General features: G+C 36.3%; 1 pseudogene; it reads right to left on the bottom strand.

The window, feature by feature from the left end:
- Positions 1-1,179: 1,179 nt before the first annotated feature.
- LOC129460305 (MICOS complex subunit MIC26-like) lies at positions 1,180-10,834 on the bottom strand (annotated as a pseudogene).
- Between the last annotated feature and the right edge of the window lie 976 nt (positions 10,835-11,810).

Genomic DNA, 11,810 nt, shown 5'->3' with positions numbered 1-11,810 from the left:
GCTTCTTGGATCTATGAGTTTATAGTTTCCATCTAATTTGGAGATATTCCAGAAATTATCTTTCCAAATATATTTTTTCTGCCTTCCTGCCTTCCCTTTTTCCAGAAATTCAAATACACATATGAAAGTCTGCATAATGTTGTTCCACAGATCACTGAGGCTCTATTTTTTTTAACAAACTTTTTTCCCTCTATATGCTTCAGTTTGGTAATTTCTAGTGCTATGCCTTCAAGTTTATTGATCTTTTCTTCTATAGTATCTAAACTACTCTTAAACCCAATTAACTTTTTTCATTTCAGATATTGCATTTTTCGGTGTAGAATTTCCAATTGTATTATTTTTATATGTGTCATCTCTCTCCTCATTATATTCATATTTTGCTTTAAATTTTTTTTTCTTTTTTTGAGATGGAGTCTTGCTCTGTCACCCAGGCTGGAGTGCAGTGGTGCAATCTTGGTTCACTACAACTTCCACCTCCTGGGTTCAAGCGATTCTCCTGTCTCAGCCTCCAAAGTAGCTGGGATTACAGGTGTGCACCGCCATGCCCAGATAATTTTTGTATTTTTAGTAGAGACGGGGTTTCGCCATATTGACCAGGCTGGTCTTGAACTCCTGACTTCAGGTGATGCACCTGCCTCAGCCTCTCAAAGTGCTGGGATTACAGGTGTGAGCCACTGCGCCTGGCCTCCTTTAAATTTTTGAGCATATTTTAAATAGGTGTTTGAAAGTGCTTATCTGTGAATTTCATTATTGCTGTCATTTCTTGGTCTTTTTCTATTGTTTCATTTGCCCTGTACTTTTTCCTGCTTCTTCACATGCCAGTTAATAATTTTTTGTATACTGATTTTAGTATACAAATTTTAGGCTTTAAATGTCTGCATTTAAAAATTTCTTTCCTTTTACTTGGATTTTAATTATGTACATAAATAGCAACATGAGAATAAGGAGTTCTAAGGCTTGTATGTTATCTCTAGGTGAAAGGATTTCAGATTAGTTTGGTTGTAGAACAGCATCACCCAAGATAACAGAGGCCTAGTATAGATTTTCCTGAAGAAGAATGCAAATTTAATACATTCAATACTGACTTCTCTGCCATTTTTCTGTAGAAGCCCTGGTTTATTGTAAGGAGATTCCAATGTTTACCTATAACTGATTAAAATGGGCAAAGCCTGGCGTTTTCTACTTATTTATAGGTGAATCCTCATTTCCTGGCTTTTGAAAGTGCTCCTTCCATATATCTTCTATGACTGTGTATCTTTGTAAACCCCAATCATATAATCTCTCCGCACTGACCTAGGCAAACACAATAGCTTGTTGTGGCTGATAGATAGAGGCAGCTAATGCCATGAAACCGGGTGGAGCTTCTTTATGTTTGAACCTCTAGCCAAAAGAAGTCCAACAAGGCCAGCAAAATTATAGCACCAAGTCTTGGAAAAAAACCCAGAGGATACATTTTGGAGATATTCATAGCTGTCTAACCCCCACTGAACCAAACTTTGCATCTTGGGCTTAGTCTGGGAGTATGTTTCCTGACACCAACTTGTATGTGGCTCACGATAATGTTGGAGCTGAGAGATGCTTTCTTCCAGCTGGGTTCTTAACTCCTGCACATATTTATATTGGCCCTTGGGAACTGAGTAGAATGAAAACTCATCAGCCTTCGTGGGATTTTTGGGAGGTGAGTCCTTTTTGGAGTTGCATAGACTTTGAAGGTGAGCAAGCTCAGGCTAGCTGGCCCCATGCACCTCTGAATTAACCTTGGACATGTTGCTGGCAGCAGCAGCTCCAGAAGGAAAATTTTTCTTTAAAGTGTTTGAATTTTGTTTTGAAGGGAGTTAGTTTACCTGCAGATTATCTTTATTCTTTTGAATCTTTTTGGAAAGCTTTTTTAGGGTGGGTCTAGGGAAGCCTTTACTCTAGAGCTAGTTTAACCCTACCATTAAAGGATTATCCTTCTGGAGTCTCTATCAAGTGCCCCAGGTGTTCAACAAGGTTTTTTCACTTTGGTTGGTTGGAACTCAAATGTCTCCTAGTTCTGTAGGTGCTCTGGGAATTTTTCAGTTTATAGCATCCCAGTGGTTCTTTAAAAAGCATTGTGAAGTTTCCCCTTATAAATTTTCAGCCTAGTATTTAGAAACAGATGCAAGGAGACTGCTACACAGACTCCTTGAGCCCTTTTCTTTCCTTCCTTCCTCCCTTTCTCTCTCCCTTCCTTCCCCTTCTTCCTCCTCCCTTCCTTTCTTTTTTCTTTTCTTCCTTCCTTCCTCCCTTCCTCTCTTCCTTCCACCCTTCCTCTCTTCCTTCCTTCCAGCCTTCCTCTCTTCCTTCCTTCCTGCCTTCCGCTCTTACTTCCTTCCTCCCTTCCTATCTTCCTTCCTTCCTCCTTATCTTCCTTCCTCCCCTCCTCTTTTCCTTCCTTCCTCCGTTCCTCTCTTCCTTACCTCTCTTCCTCCCATCCTTTCTTACTTCCTTTCTCCTTTCTTGCTTCCTTCCTTCCTTTATTTTTCTATCTTTTCTTCTTTCTTTCCTTCTTCCCTTCCTTCCTTCCTTCTTCCCTTCCTTCCTTCCTCCTTTCCTTTCTTTCTTCTCCATTCATTCCTCTCTCTCTCTTTCTTCTCTTTTTTCTTTCCTTCTTTCTTTTTCTTTCTTTCTTTTCTTCCTTCCTTCCTCCCCTCTTTTCCCTCCTTCCTCCCTCCCTCTCTTCCTTCTTACCTCTCTTCTCCCATCCTTTCTTACTTCCTTTCTCCTTTCTTGCTTCCTTCCTCGCTTCCTTCCTTTATTTTTCTATCTTTTCTTCTTTCTTTCCTTCTTCCCTTCCTTCCTTCTTCCCTTCTTTCCTTCCTCCCTTCCTTTCTTTCTTCTCCATTCCTTCCTTTCTCTTTCTCTTTCTTCTCTTTTTTCTTTCCCTCTTTCTTTCCTTCCTTCCTTCCTTCCTTCCTTCCTTCCTTCCTTCCACAGCTCTATTATCTAAGTTCTTTGCTCTACAAATTACAGTTGCCTCAGCCTCCCCACTCCTGGTCCCCTCAGATAATCCAATTTTCTAGTTGTTTGCAATAGGAGGACAAGTCCAGTACCAGTTATTCCATCATAACTAGCAGGAGAAGTTTCAACTTATATTTATCTTGTTGAGTATTCATGGACAGTCTTATTTCATCTATACTTCTACCCCACTCACCCCCCTGCTAGATAAATCATGGAAACTACCAATTTTAAATTGATGGTTGATGATTGCAAACTCAGTCATGAGTAGCTGAAGTAGGGATACCTCTTGAAGGCTGACTGTGTGCCACAGATACTGCAAAGTGCAACATGGGTATGAAGAACTCTCATCCTGCCTTCAAATCCATGATTCAGTTTACAATCCATAAAGGTACATTTTGTTTATTATTTCTAAAATATTTGAATTCAACTCAATTCTAGTGTCAATTGCTATGAAGCAAATTTATTAAAGCAACATTTATTTGGTTCTTCTTTTAGAAAGCCAAACATACTGAATTTGAATTACAGTTTCTTAGCACAGTACCAATTAATAGTCATCTAAATGTTATATTCTTGCTACTTACTCATGTGGCTTAATTGGTTGAATAGCTGTTTGGCAAGTCAGTTTAAAGAGCTATTAATTCAGCATTTTGACACCTATTATTTGGATATTACCCAAATTAAGACATTTTATTAGCTAATGTTCCTCCCTTAACTATTTTAATTGCCTGCAATAAGTGAACTAAACATTTCTACATGTTAAAATTTCCCAAAGCAGTTTTAGAAGGCTACAGAATATACCGTAAATGGCAAAAAGCATTAAACACCCTAGCCAAAACACTGACCTATTGTAAACACCTGATAAAAACACAAGAGACTTATATTTTCTGTCAATAGAAGTGACATTACAGTACACTTTTCTTCTAGGAATGTGAATGCTAATGTTATTAGGAAAATCGCTTTTTCTTTTTTTTTTTTCTACTTAGTAAACTCAGGTGGCACTGTAATGTGAGTAATGGTATTTTATTTTATTTTACTTTAGAGGGGTAACGCTGGCAATGAATGGAAAAACTTAAGAATTCACAGTATTCTTCCACTTTAGCACAAAACTAGTAAGGCAGTATAGTATAATAAAAAGATCACTAGAATTAAGTAACCTAAGTTTTCATTCTAACTGTCAATAGGTTGATGGCTTTGGTTGAAATATAGCTCATTCCTTACTATGAATTCAATAAAAAAGGATTTTTTTCTCCACATAGCTGACGCTAGTCACAGGAGAATGAAATTGTCCCTGACGGGAATAAGTAGTTCATTCACTAGATATGTGAACTGTTTCTGGAAGCAGGAATGTCATCATGGGTTTCAAAGGCATAGTTTAGTGGTTTTTAACATGAGACTCAATGCCACCATTTTGGTTGTTTTATTTTCTGGATTTTATTTCTGTTTGTCCTCCAGTTTTTAAAATTATTTAAATTTATTTTAAAATTTATATACAGTAAAACTCACTTTTTTATTGGTGTATATGTCTATAATGTTTGACAACTGCAAGTAGTCATGTAATTACCACAATAGCCAAGATTCACAGCAGTTAACATTGACCTCCCCCTGAAAAAATTCCTTCATGCTACTCCTATGTAATCAAACCCTCCCCCAAACATTTAGTCCCTGATAACCATTGATGACTTCCCCATTCTGTTGATTTTCTAGAATGTCACATAAATGGAATCACAGAGTATATAGATTTTACAGGATGAGCCAAAGCTGCCTTTTTATAACAGATATTCTGCTCTTATCTATCTATAATCTTCAAATAGAATCTATAAATAATATTATCTACTTTGACAAATATAAATTAAAAAAATCAGTACACTAACATAAATAAAAGAAGCAAAAAAACCAATTAATAAAATAACATGTACTCACAATGAAAATGGTTGAGCACAAGTGAAGTAATGAAATGCTTATATCTACTTTGATGAAAAAGTTTTCATTTTAAGGGAAGTAACAAGATCAGAAGCTGTTCCACATTAAAAAAAAATACAGGAAAATAAAAAGAAAAAAATGGAGGTGCGATGATATGATTTTTATAAAATATGAACAATTCTTGGTAAGGATCAGAACAAAACCAAGTAGAATTTTACTGTCTTACCTTTCAGAGAATCTTATTATCCACAAGAGTTGTAGTTATGGAAAATTTAGTGTATATGCCTATAATCCCAGCTTCTCGGCTGAGGCAGGAGAATTGCTTGAACTCAGGAGGCAGAGGTTGCAGTGAGATGGCACCATCGCACTCCAGCCTGGGCATCATAGGGAGACTCTGTCTCAAAAAAAAAAAAAAAGTGTGTTTTTTAATGCAAAATGCAGTTAAGTTTCTAGGGTTCAGATATGTATGAATAGGTTTTTCATCTACATGAATCTCCACTGAGGCAATCAAAAAATGCGTAGACTTGGGACAATTCCAGTGTGGTCCTATCTCAAGCATAGCAGGACATCTTCCATCCCTGGCTTATACCTGTAAGAGCCCAAAGTACTCTCCAGTCTCAATAACCAAAAATTTTCTAAAATGCTTCCTGGTAGGCTACAGTTGAGACCCACTGGCCAAGATGAAGTATCTCTTTTGCCCTCTAGTAATCTCATGCTGGATGATCATCCTGAATTAATGTTCACCAATCTTCTGATTACCAGTTGAATTTCTCAGATAAGTTCACACTGGGAAAGGAATATCTTGAAGTGCTACTTTTGTGTTCTAGTCTCTAGAAATAGATTTCCCATATTGGATATTGTATTGCATATATTAATTTATTTTCTCTAATGTTTTGACAACTTAAAATTGTTTCTTGCTGGAGAGAGACTGCTCCTCCTGGGGCCAAGATAATTATTAGAAATAGCAAAAAGAACATGCCTTTGATATGCGAACCAACCAGTTCAGAGCCATACCTCATTTTTGTTACCCTTACATCCTAGGAAGCAATATTCTTTTTGCTTTAATCATTCCAGGGGCAGGTATCAGGCAGCTAAAGACTATCCTTAAAGTTTGGAGCCTCCTGAAATTATTCAAACAGCCAATCCTAGGCTGTTTGCCCTACCCTGCTTCTCCCATGGAAGCTCCAATAAAGGCCATAGCCTTGGCTCTCCCTCACATGTGGCCTTGTGTGGCTTGCTGAGCCTCCTGTTTCTGGGTCCTGTGAGTACAATAAACTTTGTTTTCCTGAGCTTCTCTGGTCTCGTCTTGTAACTGCAACTGACTGACCACACATAAAGACACAAAATAGAGATTAATAAATAATCATTTTTCTTTATATCAGTTCTGAGTATTTTTTAGCCTGAAACAATCTCTGAGGTCCTGATCAACTTGGAAGTTAATAAGACTAGCTTCGTCTGCACAAAACTAACTTCTTAGTGTTAATTCTGCCAAGGTATTGTCCCTTCATTAGGTCTTCCTTTCATAATTAGCTGATCTCCCTTGAAATGTTGAAGATCTCCTTTTAAAATTCTATGATTATATATTTTCTAAGAAGAAGGTTATCACTGGCATAAATGCTCTTCAGTATTTATCTGAATGAAGCCAGTCACACAATCTGGTAATTGTTTGATTTCCCATACGTGGAAAGGAAATGTATCATGTTCAGGTGGCCCAGGGCAAAATGCCTAGCAAACTTGAGTATTCTCAAGAACGAGTGCAAGACACAAGAATCAAGAATTCAACTCTTTTTTTTTTTTTTTTTTTGAGACAGAGTTTCCCTCTTGCCCAGGCTGGAGTGCAATGGTGTGATCTTGGCTCACTGCAACCTCCGCCTCCTGGGTTCAAGCAATTCTTCTGCCTCAGCCTCCTGAGTAGCTGGGATTACAGGCACGTGCCAGCATGCCTGGCTAATTTTGTATTTTTAGTAGAGATGGGGTTTTTCCACATTGGTCAGGCTGGTCTCGAACTCTGGACCTCAAGTGATCGCCTGCCTCGGCTTCCCAAAGTGCTGGGATTACAAGCGTGAGCCGCCATACCCGGCTGAATTCAACTCTTATTAAAAAATAAAATTACAGGCCAATACTCTGAATAATATAAATGCAAAAATCCTAAACACAATACTAGCAAACTGATTTTGGCAGCACATTAAAAGACTCATACACCACGATAAAGAGGGATTGTCAGTAATCAATAAGGCAACTTCCATAATATATAAGGTCTTTGGTAAAAGTTTTTTAATTATAAAGATTTTTCTTTTAGCATATGGAAAGGGTGTTTAGAGTTACATTGCTTTCTTTGAGATTCTAGTTGGTGCTGCTAAGGTTGATGAATTTAGACTTGTGCCCCCATTGTCTATCATAAAGGCAGAGCAAATGCCTTTCTATTTGCAATATACAAAACTTTCTACTGCAATCTCCAAAAGGCAGAACAAACACCTCTTGGGAATAAGTTATGTGGGTCCATACAAATGAGTGATGCCGCAGGCATTTATATTATTAGAACAACCTGAGTTAGAGTAAATTTTCACAGACTGCCTATAATAATTTAAAGAAACTAGTAACTTTCAAGAGGGAACCAACCAAACACTGAATTAACTTTCTCAATATATGTTTAACAGATACTCATGAAGCGTATATTATATTTCAGGGTACTTTGAAGCCAGAAGTATTCCTTAAACTGAATCTGAGATGAAGTAAATAATCAAATAAGTTGTCCTCAAATACAGACTCAACTGGAGGTTAGGAGGTGAGAGGGGAAGTGGAAGAAGTCTTGATTACACAGTTTGTGTTCTTTCCATGACACTACATTGACTCCAAAATGGTATTAAGAGCCCAAAGAGAAGGTGAAATTCTGTAGACTATAATATGTTGTAAACTGCTCCAGAGAGGATTCAGTTACTTGGCATTCTTGGAAAAATGAGAAAGGTCTTTGTAAGCCTTGACTTTACCAAATTTACTGATAGCTGACCTTTAATAATGCTATGGCAGACTCCAAAACAATCACCATTTGTGGGGAGACAAGAAATTTGGATTCCATCTCTCTGAAAAAAAATTAAATATTTTTCTAACAAAGTAAAGTAGTTTTACTACTTTCTCTTCTTTATACATGTTAAATGTAAAAGATTTAGATAATACAATTAAATGACATAAAGAGACAAGTGAAAATCTCAAGTAACTTAACTATTCAAAATAATCACTGTTTGTCAACAAATTAGATAACCTAGAAGAAATGAATAAATTCCTAGATATATACAACTTACTAAAATTGAATCGTGAAGATTGGAAAATCTGAATAGACCAATAATGAGTAAGAGAATTAAATGGGTAATTAAAAACCTTCCTGTGAAGGAAGAAAAGCCTAGAATCAGATGGCATCACTAGTGAATTCTCCCAAATATTTAAAGAAAAATTAATCCCACTCCTTCTCAAACCCTTTCAAAAAACTGAAAAAGGCCGGGCGCTGTGGCTCACGCCTGTAATCCCAGCACTTTGGGAGGCCGAGACGGGCGGATCACGAGGTCAGGAGATCGAGACCATCCTGGCTAACACGGTGAAACCCCGTCTCCACTAAAAATACAAAAAAATTAGCCGGGCGCGGCGGCAGGCGCCTGTAGTCCCAGCTACTCGGGAGGCTTAGGCAGGAGAATGGCGTGAACCCGGGAGGCGGAGCTTGCAGTGAGCCCAGATCGCGCCACTGCACTCCAGCCTGGGGGAAAGAGCGAGACTCCGCCTCAAAAAAAAAAAACAAAAAAAAACAAAAAAACTGAAAAAACACTTCCAAAATTATTTTATGGGGTCAGTGTTCTCTTGATTCCAAAGCCAAAGACGTAACAAGAAAAAAAATTCACGCCAATGTTTCTGAAGAATATAGATGCAAAACTCCTCAACAAAATACTAACAAACAAAATTTAATAGCACACTGACAGGATCATATACCATAATCAAATGAGTTGTTTCCCTGGATGCAAGGATGGTTTAACATATTCAAATCAATACATGTAATACACCACATACACAGAATGAAGGAGAACAATTTCATGATTAACTCAGTTGATGTAGAGAACACATTTGATAAAATTCAACATGCTTTCATAAAGATGAGTGACAAACTATGATTAGAGGCATATACTTCAACACAGTAAAGGCCACATATGACAAGCCCACAACTAACATCATACACAGGAGTGAGAAATGGAAAGCTTTTCCTCTAAGATCAGAAACATGTCAAGGATGCTCACTCTTGCCACTTTTATTTAACATAGAAGTCTCAGCCAGAGCAATTAGGCAAAAATAAATAAATAAATAAATAAATAAATAGAATCCAAATTGGAAAAAAGGAATAAAATTTCCCTGTTTACAGATTACATAATCCCATACATAAAAACCCTAACAACATCACACATGAAAAAAAAAAAAAACTCTCAAAACTAATAAATGAATGTGATAAAGTTGCAGGATACAAATTCAACAAACAAAAGTCAGGTCCATTTCTATACATTAATAACAAACCACCCAAAAAGGAAATCAGGAAGACAATCCCATTTACAATAGCATCAAATGGAAAAAAAATACTTAGGAATAAATTTACTAAAGGAGATGAAAGACTTGTGCACTGAAAACTACAAAACGTTGATGAAAGAAATTAAAGCAGACACAAATAATTGAAAAGCCATCCCATGTTCATGGATTAAAAGACATAATCTTGTTAAAAATGTACATAGTACCCAAAGTGATCTACAGTTTCAATGCTACTTCTGTCTAAATCTTGCTGGCATTTTTTTACAACATTTTTTTAAAATTATAAAATTTATATGCAACCACAAGGAACCCAGAACAGTTAAAGAGATCTTGAGAAAGAAGAACAAAGCTGGAGTTATTACACTTTCTTATTTAAAAATATATGCTAAAGCTACAGTAATTAAAACAGTATGGTACTGGCATAAAGACAGACATATTGACCAATGGAAACTAATATAGAGCCCAGAAACAAACCCATGCCTATCCTGCCAATGATCTTCAACAAAATGTCAAAAAATACTATGGGGAAAGGATAAACTCTTTAATAAATGATGCTGGCCAAACTGTATATCCACATGCAAAAAAATGAATTTGGACTCTTACTTTATGTTATACACAAACATCAACTCAAAATGGACTAAATATAAAACTTCTACTTGGGAGGCTGAGGCAGGAGAATCACCTGAACCTGGGAGGCGGAGGTTGCAGTGAGCTGAGATCGTGCCATTGCTCTCCAGCCTGGGCAACAGAGTGAGACTCCGTCTCAAAAATAAAAAAATAAAAAATAAAATGTATATATATAACTTAAATATGAAACTTAAAAATGTAAAACATAAAAAATAGACTTAAACATAAGACAAGAAACTGTAAAACTCCTAGAAGAAAACATAAGAAAAAACCGTCTTTATATTAGTCTTGGTAATGATTTCTTGGATCTGACCCCAAAAGCACAAACAACAAAATTAAAAATAGACACGTGGGATTTCATCAAACTAAAAATCTTCTGTGCAGCGAAGGAAACAACCAACAGAGTGAAAAGAAAACCTATGGAATGAGAGAAAATATTTGAAAACCATAAATCTGATTAGAAGTTAATATCTAAAACACATAAGGAACTCATACAACTCAATAACAAAAATACCAATAACCCAATTTAGAATGAGCAAAGGACTTGAACAGACATTTCTCCAAAGAAGACATACAAAAAAAGGTCAGCACGTATATGAAAGGATGTTCAACATCATTAATCATCAAGGAAATGCAAATCAAAACCACAATGAGATATCACCTCACACCTCTTAGAATGACTATTATTTAAAAAAAACACAAAAGATAACAAGTATTGTCAGGGAAGGGAGAAATTAGAAACCATGTACACTGTAGGTGGGAATGTAAAATGGTGCAGCCATTCTGGAAAATAGTATGAAAGTTCCTAAAAAAATTAAAAATAGAACCACCATGTGATTCAGCACTGCTGCTTCTGGGTATATATCTAAAAGAGTTGAAAACAGGATTTCTGGGTTTGTTGTTGTTACTGTTGTTGTTTTTAAAAGACACCTGCACTTCCTTGTTCTTTGTGGCATTATTCACAATAGCTAAGATATGGAAACAACACAAGTGGCCATTAACAGATGAATGGATAAAGAAAATGTTGTATATATTTAATATATATGGTAGAATATTATTCAGCCTTAAAAAGGAAGAAAATCCTACCATTTGTGATAACATGAATAAACATGGAGGAAATTTATGCCAAGTAAAAGCACCCAATCACAGAAGGACAAATACCATGTGATTCCACTTACATGAAGTATCTATGATAGTCAAACTCATACAGGCAAAAAATACAATAGTGGTTTCCAGGGGCAGGGGACTGGGGAAAATGAGGAGTTCAACGGGTATAAAGTTCCGTTATGCTAGATGAATATGTTCTAGAGATCTGCTGTACAACATAGTGCCTATACAGTATTGTGCGCCTCTAAATTTGTTGAGGGTGTATCTTAACAATTATATTAAGTGTCCTTACCACTCACATACATACACAAATAAAAACAAAGGAGCAGAAGGAAACTTTGGGAGATGTTGTATATGTCTATTAACTTGATTGTGGTGATAATATCACAAATGTTTGCATATGTCCAAACACTTTAAATTGTACACATTAAATATGTACAGGTTTTTGTATATCAATTATTTCTCAATAAAGCTATTTTTAAAAGAAAATTCTTTTCCTTTGGGTAAATACCCAATAGTGGGATTGCTGGATCAAGTAGTAGATCTACTTTTAGTTCTTTGAGAAATCTCCATACTGTTTTCCAAAGAGGTTGCACTAATTTACATTGTCACCAATA

The sequence above is a fragment of the Symphalangus syndactylus genome, chromosome 13 (genome assembly GCF_028878055.3).
Source record: "Symphalangus syndactylus isolate Jambi chromosome 13, NHGRI_mSymSyn1-v2.1_pri, whole genome shotgun sequence".
NCBI lineage: Eukaryota > Metazoa > Chordata > Mammalia > Primates > Hylobatidae > Symphalangus > Symphalangus syndactylus.
This window is presented reverse-complemented; position numbering and strand designations above follow the sequence as displayed.